Here is a 10,895-nt window from a genome sequence, read left to right on the forward strand (position 1 = left end):
GCAGTGTCACACACAATGGTGCTGTCAGCGACAGTAATGGATCATTTTGGTAAACAGCAGACAAGGGCTCAGGTTTTGCTGAATGAATTCAGAATATTTTGATGGCACTTTAGCCACCGCAATGGGTATAATTTTGTCAGGACAACACAGTATTTCTATCTGTCTGTCTTAAGCTTTATGCTGGTTTTGCTGCTAAGGCTTCCCTGACAGGATCAATTTGTAGGAACTGTAGCTTACTGAGGGTGCTGAGATTTCATTTTTTTTAAAAAAAGTTACAATCTCCCCATACAGAACTACAATTTCCAGTCCTCACAGGGGAAAAGGAATGACAGCATTAGACCTGAATCTAAACAAAACACTCGCAGAGCAACACATCCGATCAGCATAATGTTGGGTGTGTGTGTGTGTGTGTGTAGCTAGGACTGCACAGGCACAACCTAGCTATGGGGTTGTGGGATGACTTTATCACACGATTCTCCATTTCTTTAGCTCTGCAACAGCCCCAAGGTGGATCAGAAAGGCTCAAGTGCAAATCTGGCAACCCAGATCTACTGCAAACACAATAAAAGCAGTGGAGGACAGCATAACTGGGAGGAGAGAAAGTTGTGGGCAAAAAAGTTGTGCTCCCTCTCCTCTGCACAGCAAACCCAGTGCAGCATGCTTCCAGCATAGCAAGCACTGGCCTGACTGGGGGGAAGCAGACGGGGAAGTGAAATGTAGAGGAGAAGTGGCAGGCATGGAAAGGGTTAAGCCACACTCCACTTCATGCGCTTCTGCCATCCAAATCCTGCCCCTTCCCTTCACCACTTTTCAGATGCTCAGCAAGACCCACACACCCAGACCTCCATCTCCTGCTCACCATCTTGGCTTCCTTTCAGGCTGCCCAAACACGGAAGAAGCCTGCACAGCAAGCGGATCTGGAAGCATATTTTTGAAATGGGAAACCACATAGACGTGAAACATAGTGGGACGTTCACATACGCTAAAATATATTGTGCAGATTTTAAAATGACAGTAATTAACAAGGGGAGCAATCCCCAGGTGTGAAATGTGGTTATGAGATGAAAAAGGCTAGCAATATATGCTACGAATGAGCAAATTAGAGAAAATGTGGGCTCATCATAGGCTGTTTACTCTGGCTCCAGAGCACTCCCTCCACAGACACATGATGTGAGCCACAACCCACCTCCATCCCGTAGTTTGATGCTTTCCCCCTTCAATCTGAAAGGAAAACATAAGCCACACACACTTTGTGGTGAAGCTAAGGTGAGCACATTTGAGGCAGCCATCGCTCAGGTGCAGATGCCCACAAATGCCCAGATGACAACTTCATGAACAGGAGTTTGGTGGTGGTGCCAGTGCAGGCAAACCAAATGGGTAATGCACATTGAGTGAAAGCATCCCTGCCCTCTCTATCTGGTGTGCACAGCAGTGTGCAACTGTGGGGAAAACAACCTTGCTGAGTTTTAAGCCACTAATGTATACATAGTCTTAGACAACGAATGTGACAATATTCAGCAGTATCAGTTAAGCAGCACCAAGAAACTATGCCATGCAAGAGGGGTGAAGCAGTGTGCAATTATTTTATACACCATAGAGATAGCGCCCAAACAGTGTGTGTTGCAGTAAGTGACAAGTTAAGCACAGGTAATGTGCAGCACATTAATCGGTATTTCAGCCCTAAGCAAAATGCAGGACAGGCTCCAAAGATTAGTATTGTGAGTATAAAGGGCAGAACCACCATCACCCTGCCTGCTTTTGAAAGTGAGGAGGTAGGCTTGCCATACGTCAGGAATGACATATCCTGGTGTTCGGGTGTGAAAATGGCCGGGGGGAGGGCATTCTCCCCCCAAAAGCTCAACAATTTTGCGGGTCTCAGGAATTTTACTTTTTGAAATATGTAATCCTAAAGTGCCATAAAAGCAGCAGATAGATAGTGTTATGTACTGAAGTTCTCACCCTGGGCCAGCAGGGGGATACTGTAGATAGTTATGCAAATGAAGGATCGAAAGTGACGTTCAGTGATTGGATAGTTTGTATGCAAATGAAGGATCGAAAGTGACGTTCAGTGATTGGATAGTTTGTATGCAAATGAAGGATCGAAAGTGACGTTCAGTGATTGGCTAGTTACAGAAAATGGTTACTGTTGCATTCTAGTGGAGCTCTATATAAGCAGGCTGACTGAGCTCCTCAGTTCAGTTCTGTTCCAGCTTACAAATAAAGAGCTGCTTTGGAGAAATCGCTGTGTCGTCTGCTATGTCTACCCACTATTCAACAGATAGATAGATGATAGATAGATAGATAGATGATAGATGATAGATGATAGATGATAGATAGATAGATAGATAGATGATAGATTATTGATGATATAGATAGAGATGATAGATGATAGATAGATAGATAGATGATAGATAGATAGATGATAGATAGATAGATAGATAGATAAATGATAGATAGATAGATAGATGATAGATAGATAGATAGATAGATAGATAGATAGATAGATAGATAGATGATAGATAGATAGATAGATGATAGATGATAGATGATAGATGATAGATAGATGATAGATAGATAGATAGATAGATGATAGATAGATTTGTATTCACTGGGCTAGCACAGGCCCCTGAAATGAACCTTTGCCCTTTTTAGACCCCAGACTGAATTTGGATTACCAGGGACTGAGATGTCTATCATGGAGTCTCCTGGAGCCTCAGAAAAGTGGCATATAATTTTTAAAAGAAATAAATAAAATTCCAATGGAGCTTAAACATGCTTAACTTTCTACTGAGAGCAGCCCAGAGATACAGAAATTTGCAACATGCAATGGCAGGGGAAAAAAACGTGAGCAGTTTGGATGATGGGGTGGGGTGAGAGAGAGAGAAAAGAAACTGCATGTAAAATCAGACCATACTTTCCCTTCTCGTGTCCTGCACCTGCCACTCAAGTTCACTCTTGTGATCCGTAATGCCACTGGAATACCTTGGTGGAAAAATCCTCTGCATGTTTTGATCCCAACGTATTACTCCACTACGATGATACAGCAACAAAGGGGTGTGTGAAAGGAAGAACACTGCAGTTGTAATGGATAGAAGGACAACAGTAGCTTCCACCTAGAGCCAGAGAGCACACAAGCCTTTACATGTCGTCGTCTCCTCCTCTGAAAACGACTCTATAAATATCTCTGCTTCACTTCCGCGTTGATGTGGCCGCAGGAGACTTTTACCCAGTGGCAACACTTGCTCCTGGCTTTATCCCAGTGCTAAACTATTTACAATTCATGCACTTCATTTGGGAGCCTCCAGTTAAATTAATGCGCCACTGCTTTGAAAAGACTATTATATGCATACAGGGAGGCACTCAAGACCCCTTTTGGCATTTCAAAGTATACGAGCCGCAGAATATTTTTTCCGTTTTTGTTTCAAAGTGTCCCTAAGAAATGCATTGAGAACTTTTGTAACCCTCCCTCCTCAAGTCCTATTGATTTTATGGTAACAAATATTCAGAGGAATTACTTGATATTAATTTATCTGCTGGAAACTCTTGACTGTTCTTAAAATGCAAAACAGACCTCCTTAGGAAAGGAAAATCCTCTCCATGGCTCCAGCCAGATTTGTACAAACTTGTATCTTCGTTGGGCCCAGAAACCTAATGTGGTATGTATATGAAGCTGGTTCACAGGTTAATATCACATTGTTTCACAGAAGGATTCTAGGTAGATTTTTTTAATGAATCAAAGTGGTTATGCACAAAAGAAATGGACAACTGCCTCAGAAATGCTAACTTGTTCTTCGCCAAGTCTGCAAGACATAACAAATGGTGCTCATTTGTGGGTTTCAGAATGCAGTATTGGGTGGCGCTGTGGTTTAAACCACAGAGCCTAGGGCTTGCCAGTCGGAAGGTCGGTGGTTCGAATCCCCACGACGGGGTGAGCTCCCGTTGCTCAGTCCCAATTCCTGCCAACCTAGCAGTTCGAAAGCACATCAAAGTGCAAGTAGAAGGTAAACGGTATTTCCGTGTGCTGCTCTGGTTTCGCCAGAAGTGGCTTAGTCATGCTGGCCACATGGCCCAGAAAAACTGTCTGCAGACAAATGTCGGCTCCCTCAGCCAGTAAAGCAAGATGAGCACCGCAACCCCAGAGTCGTCTGCAACTGGACTTAACTGTCAGGGGTCCTTTACCTTTACAGTCTCTACAAAAAGGATGCACAGAGAAAGCAAGGATAACATCTCTTGGCAATGTAACACATGCTTTTGGTAAACCTCAGGTAAGCATAACCCATGACCCATCACAGCATGTGTGATGTCCCTCTACTGAAAAATGGAGGAAACTAGTGTTTGATCTGTGAGGGCTCGTTTTGATTTCTGTTGTGTTTTTAGGACATGCAAGTTGATTTGGACAGGCTATGCCTATAAATACAGCCTAGAAATACCTTTATAATTGCAGGGGTTGCATTCCAAGTCATTGTTGGTGATGGCAGAGTGCCATTTCCACCATGTTATGCCCCCGCCCGGTTCTGCCCCCTTTTCCGGCCACTTCTGGGTTGCTGTGATGTGTCAACTGGATGTGAGTAAACTGATCATTGCTTGCGCAGAGTCATATATTCAAATCACCACTTGCCAGTACAGTAATAAAGGAATGGACGTATATGTGTAAAGCAGCTCAACGCCAGCTATGTGAGCTGGGACATCAGTATCGCAGTATTGTGGGTCCAGCTTTGTGGAACCCCCTTGCAGTTGAAGTCAGACAGCCTCCTAGCAGGCTTCTCAATTAAACTCTGATTTTATCGTTTCAACTCATTGCTGGTCTTACTGCATCAGATCACCTGTATACCACTTAGAGATGACTGTGGTGAAGCCATATCTAAATTGTTGAAATAAGCAAATAAAATAAATATATATAGTAATGCAGGGATTATATTATTTGCAGTTATGGCTCCAAAGTGAAATTACTATTGAGCATAGTCCTTCTTACTGTGTCATCCTTGTTTTGGTTATGTTAGTACCATGTAGAAATACCTGGGAATAAACTATTCCTCTAAGTGAAACATCATTTTGATTATTACTGACATTGGTGCTCATTAAAATACATAACCGAAACACTGTTTTCTGTAGGCTCTGAAAGCTATTTCATGTAACTAGATGGGGAATACAAATGAATAGGGACTGCATCACTTTAGTTAAAAGAGAGAATGCCCTTTTGAGGGAAAAGGGGCTCTGGACTTTAGATCAGTAAGCAATTGAAGTTGGCACTTCAACTGCGTCCCCCCCCCCTCTCTTTGCCTAAAAAAGCCCAATACAGAAATGTATTAAATGAATTAATGCAATTTTTAGATATTTTCTTGCAATCAAATTATACAACTATGCTAAAAATATTGTGGCTTTTTTTGCTGTTTTTTAAAGGGACCTCTAAGCAATTCAAGATTAAAGAAACCCTCTCTCTGTAGTGTTATGATATATGAATAAATATCGGTCTGAAGATTCTAATGGCCATCTTCTAGCTCCCAGTTCTTTTGCTGTTTAATGCACATGTTTAGCCATGAAATGATGCTTAAAATAACCTGCTTCTTCTTTTTAAAAAAGGAAATTTAAAGATCTAACAGTTTCAGAGGAAAGCAAGGTCTCATTTCAGCACAGGGACATTTCACTAATGATAAGGGAAGACAATTGATTGTTATTGGCTGTAGGATGCACAGATGGGGAAACAAACTGAGAAACATTCAAAGTTTGGGAAATTTAAGTTTTATGGTGCGATAATCTTTCAATGCTTGACACTGTGGCTTCTGAAGAACAAATAAAAGTATCACACCCTAATAATAATAACCTCTCATACTTTGCAGGCTCAAATCTGGCATTATGTAGAATAGATATCTATTTAATCCACAAGGCAGCAAGGAGAGGACTGGTTATCACCCTCCCTTCTCCTCAAGAAAACCAGGAATTGAGTGATGAAATAGAAGTGCAGAAAGGCCTTGAATTGTCCGACTGTGTCAGAGCATGCTCAGAAGAGCAGCAGCCCACCTGCCATGGCCCTGGATTGCTGGAAGAAGCCTTCGGGAACTGCTCCTCTGGACCTCACTCTCCGCAGCCCCGCCCCGTACAGAGTGCAGGATGAAATTTTGACAGTCATTTATGAAGGATCTGGTGCTGGCTTTTTAAATATCCAGATATTTTATAGAAGCTGCAACATCACTTTTCTTCATGTCCAAGCTTCATGATCTTCTCTTTTGCAGCTTGGCTTCTAATGATGGTAAGGTAAAGGTAAAGGGACCCCTGACCATTAGGTCCAGTTGTGACCAACTCTGGGGTTGCGGGGCTCATCTCGCTTTATTGGCCGAGGGAGCCAGCGTACAGCTTCCAGGTCATGTGGCCAGCATGACTAAGCTGCTTCTGGCGAACCAGAGCAGTGAACGGAAACACCGTTTACCTTCCCGCCAGAGTGGTACCTATTTATCTATTTGCACTGCGTGCTTTTGAACTGCTAAGTTGGCAGGAGCTGGGACCGAGCAAAGGGAGCTCACCCCGTCACGGGGATTCGAACTGCCGACCTTCTGATTGGCAAGTCCTAGGCTCTGTGGTTTGACCCACAGGGCTACCCATGTCCCAATGATGTATAGTAGTTAAAGAGAAATCAAGGACAGCTAGGAATGCAGGACACACCTCTCTGTGAGGGTGGAGGCTGAGGGTGGAGGCTGTGTGTGTGTGTGTGTGTGTGTGTGTGTTCAAGATCACGGCCGCCAGTGAGTCTAAAGGCCCACCTCTTCCCCACCACTCAACTTGTACATTTAGAAATTAATGTACAAAACAAAACAAACCTCCCAAGTCTCTACTATTATCTTCTCTTAAGGAAACTGGCCCTGGAAGATTATTCCTGTGGCATCCTACGACTTGGGGACGGTGGTGGTAGAATATTATCAGGGCTTGTGATTCCTGACACCCACCATAGCCATTCCCAGCCATCCTGGTTATTGTTTGCCAGGATATATTATTTCTTACCTCTTAACACTGCTTATAGAACAGCTTCTTAGAGGTTACTTTGTGGATTATGGAGAAAGCTAACTAAGATCATGACCATCACCTCCTGGCAAATAGAAGGGGAAGAAATGGAGGCAGTGAGAGATTTTACTTTCTTGGGTTCCATGATCACTGCAGATGATGACAGCACCCACGAAATTAAAAGACGCCTGCTCCTTGGGAGAAAAGCAATGACAAACCTTGACAGCATCTTAAAAAGCAGAGACATCACCTTGCCAACAAAGGTCCATATAGTAAAAGCCATGGTTTTTCCAGTAGTGATGTATGGAACTGAGAGCTGGACCATAAAGAAGGCTGATCGCCAAAGAATTGATGCTTTTGAATTATGGTGCTGGAGGAGACTCTTGAGAGTCCCATGGACTGCAAGAAGATCAAACCTCTCCATTCTTAAGGAAATCAGCCCTGAGTGTTCACTGGAAGGACAGATCCTGAAGCTGAGGCTCCAATACTTGGGCCACCTCATGAGAAGAGAAGACTCCCTGAAAAGACCCTGATGTTGGGAAAGATGGAGGGCACAAGGAGAAGGGGACGACAGAGGACGAGATGGTTGGACAGTGTTCTCGAAGCTACCAGCATGAGTTTGACCAAACTGGGAGGCAGTGGAAGACAGGAGTGCTTAGCATGCTGTGGTCCATGGGGTCACAAAGAGTCGGACACGACTAAACGACTAAACAACAACAACAACCTAAGGGTAAAATGTCATTTCTGCATATATGGTAAGTTCTAACTTAGATATTCCCATGAATCCATGTTTTACTCCATCTGATGTTCCGGAATTAACCTGATGGACCCCTGGAACCATACAGAGAGGGCTAGAAGGCATCCCATCTACCCTTCTGTGATAGTCCTATGGCTGACCCATGCAAGCCCCGTTGAAATGAATGGAGCCTGCACCACAGCAGGGCTTGGAGTTGAATCTTCACATTTCCTTCAGCCAAACTGGCGCACATAAGGTAGCCATAATATCCAAATTAGTAAGGCAGAATGAATTTGCAATAAAAAATGTGTATCAGCTTATGTTTATTTATAATACTATATCCACAGTAACCATAAGCTAGAATACCCTGGAGCCAAGCGATACACTTTTATAATGCCTGTGTCTTCATTAAGATTTCATCATCCACCTACACTAAAAAGCCTCTTCTTCCACTTTGTTATATCTGCTTTTACCCGGACCCTGTCCTTGCATTATTTTTTTAATCTCCAGTTCCCTACTTTACATGCACTCTCAAATTTTAAACAAGCAAAATTTGTGCATTAGTGTGTCCTTTTCATCTATGATTTATGAATGACAGGTTCCTTGGTGCAGCTTAATGGTATGAGAGGGAGACATTATTTTAAACATTAAAGTGAAAACCATTTGCAACTATGATAAGAGAGGTCTGTTGACATTAAAGTTTAAAATCTGCGCAAGGTAAAGGCGAGCCTCTGAGCCAACAGGTGAGGGCACACCATGCGTGCCGGTTGTAAGGGAGTTTGTCCAACACATTAGCTGCCTCCCTTTCCTACTGTTTCACAACCTGTAGCATTCGGTGCATCACACAATCCATCAAGTCATGAGCAGAAACTGGAGTTTAATCACTCAAAAAGTACTTTAGAGTGCTGTGCAGAACATTCACTTAACAGAAGCTTCATTTTATCTGTGGGATACTTTCCCCTTCCAATTATGTCAGCAAAATGTATTTTAGGAACACAAAAGGGTGGGTGTGGCTGTGCGTACGTGTGGGTTTGTTTGTCTCTCTATGCCAGGCATAGGCAAACTCCGGCCCTCCAGATGTTTGGGACTACAGTTCCCATCATCCCTAGCTAACAGGACCAGTGTTCAGGGATGATGGGCATTGTAGTCCCAAACATCTGGAGGGCTGGAGTTTGCCTATGCCTGGTCTATGTAGATCACATAATATATATATGATGTGTGTGAAAGAGAGAGGAAGAGAGAGAAGAGGAAGTGATGGTGATGGTGATGGTGATGGTGATGGTGATGGTGATGGTGATGGTGATGATGATGATGATGATGATGATGATGATGATGATGATAATAATAATAATAATATTTTTGTACCCCACCCATTTGACTGGGTTTGCCCCAGCCTCTCTGGGCGGCTTCCAACAGAATACACGAAAACATAACAAAACATCAAACATCATCTCGATACAAGGCTGACTTCAGATGTCTATGGAAGGTCGTAAAATTGTTTATCTCTTAAGCATCTGAATACATATATACGATGTGCACCCCAAATCTTAAAATGCTAAATGGTGTAATATCTGAGCTATTTGTTACATGATCTTCTGCTCTTATATGCTCAAAACTGACTACTCTGCAAAAACCTCTGTCTGCCCTGGCTGCTCCGCCACTTTGCAGGAAGGCAGCCTTTAGATGCAGCACTATGTGCCCAGGATTAACTGGGGAAAATTAAGAAACAAATTTAAAACCCAGTGGAGAAGATCTCGATTCAGATTAACACCTGATGTTCCAGAGGCCTCTAACTGGTTGGATCCTTCTCTGCCCCATAACCACAAGGTGCAAGTCATCTCATGATATGGGTCCCTAATTTCCCTCCTATTGCATTTAATTTCATTCTTCTGTTGCCCCTCACTGCCCCTGACATTTAATCCATCATCTTATTTCCAACTGTTTCCAGCTATATTTTGGTACACACTCACAAAAGGGACACAATGTTTCTACATCCTCTGAATGTTCTCAAATGTTTTTATAAGTGGCTTTCATATTGTTTTGAAATGTATTTTTTTTAACGCGTCATTTTGACTTTTTGATGTTTCCTGCTCTGGGCCCCATTTAGGGGAAGAAATGTGATAATTAAAATATAAATGAATGAATGAAGGTGATGGCCTTCCCCAGATGTTTATCTGCTAGAACTCAGGGTAATGCTGAAAATAAGGTTCCATTTATCTGTTTTGCTATATATTTCCTTCACGACTGTAATCATTGGGTTGTTGTTGTTTTTTTAAAATATAATTTAATCTAGTGGGCATTATGGTATATTATGACAACAAATTTCATACACGTACTATGTTTTATTTCTGGTGCTGTGATATTTTTATTGTATGTTTGAATAGATCTTTCTGTCTCTCTCTCACACACATAACTGTTTAATTGTTGTTTTTTAAAAAAAACATTGCTTCTTTCCAATGTTTTTAGCTGTTTCTAGGCTTTATCATTCCATGCCAAACCACCTGGTGCCATGTGCTCTCACGACTCAGATTTTCTACAAAAAAATTTATGTGTAGATACTATGAAATAAACTCAAATTCATTTTTTAGAACTTTTCATCCAAAATTGGATGCAGGAGAATTTTTTTAAAATTTTGATTTTCACACAATATAGGCTAATGCAGATTTCTGCGTGAGTTTAGAAAAAACAAGGGATCCGAGATGTATTTTGTTTTTATTAAATAATTAATAAAACTTTAAAAAAATATTTTATTACCACAAAAAACACCCTTCTTATTTTTAAAGCATAACAAGTTCATGGTTAGCCCATCCTACAAGAAAAAGTATGATACATATTGTTAGTTGTGGTTTGCGTGCTATGGCTTATCGAACCTATATCCAAATAAGCCCATTGGTTGAAAAATAAGAGAATCAGGAGGTTTTTTCTAAACTGACGCAGAAATTGCATTAGCCTAAATCGCACAAAAATCAATTTTTTTGAAAATTTCTTCTGCGCCCAATTTTGGACCAAAAAAATCTTTGAAAATGAATTTGAGGTTATCTCATGGGTATCTACACATAAAATATTTTTGAAGAAAATCTGAACCGTGAGAGCATGGTCAAGTAAAGTCTGGAGCCCCAGACGCTCAATGAAATGGACGCTCGACAAAGCGCCACTCTGCGCATGC

At 41.9% G+C, this 10,895-nt stretch overlaps 1 protein-coding gene across 2 annotated transcripts in view; it reads right to left on the reverse strand.

The window, feature by feature from the left end:
• Positions 1-10,895, reverse strand: part of POU6F2 (POU class 6 homeobox 2) — a 314,592-nt gene that overhangs the window by 136,852 nt on the left and 166,845 nt on the right. The window lies entirely within an intron of this gene.

The sequence above is a fragment of the Podarcis filfolensis genome, assembly GCF_964270895.1.
Source record: "Podarcis filfolensis genome assembly, chromosome: 12".
Lineage (NCBI taxonomy): Eukaryota > Metazoa > Chordata > Lepidosauria > Squamata > Lacertidae > Podarcis > Podarcis filfolensis.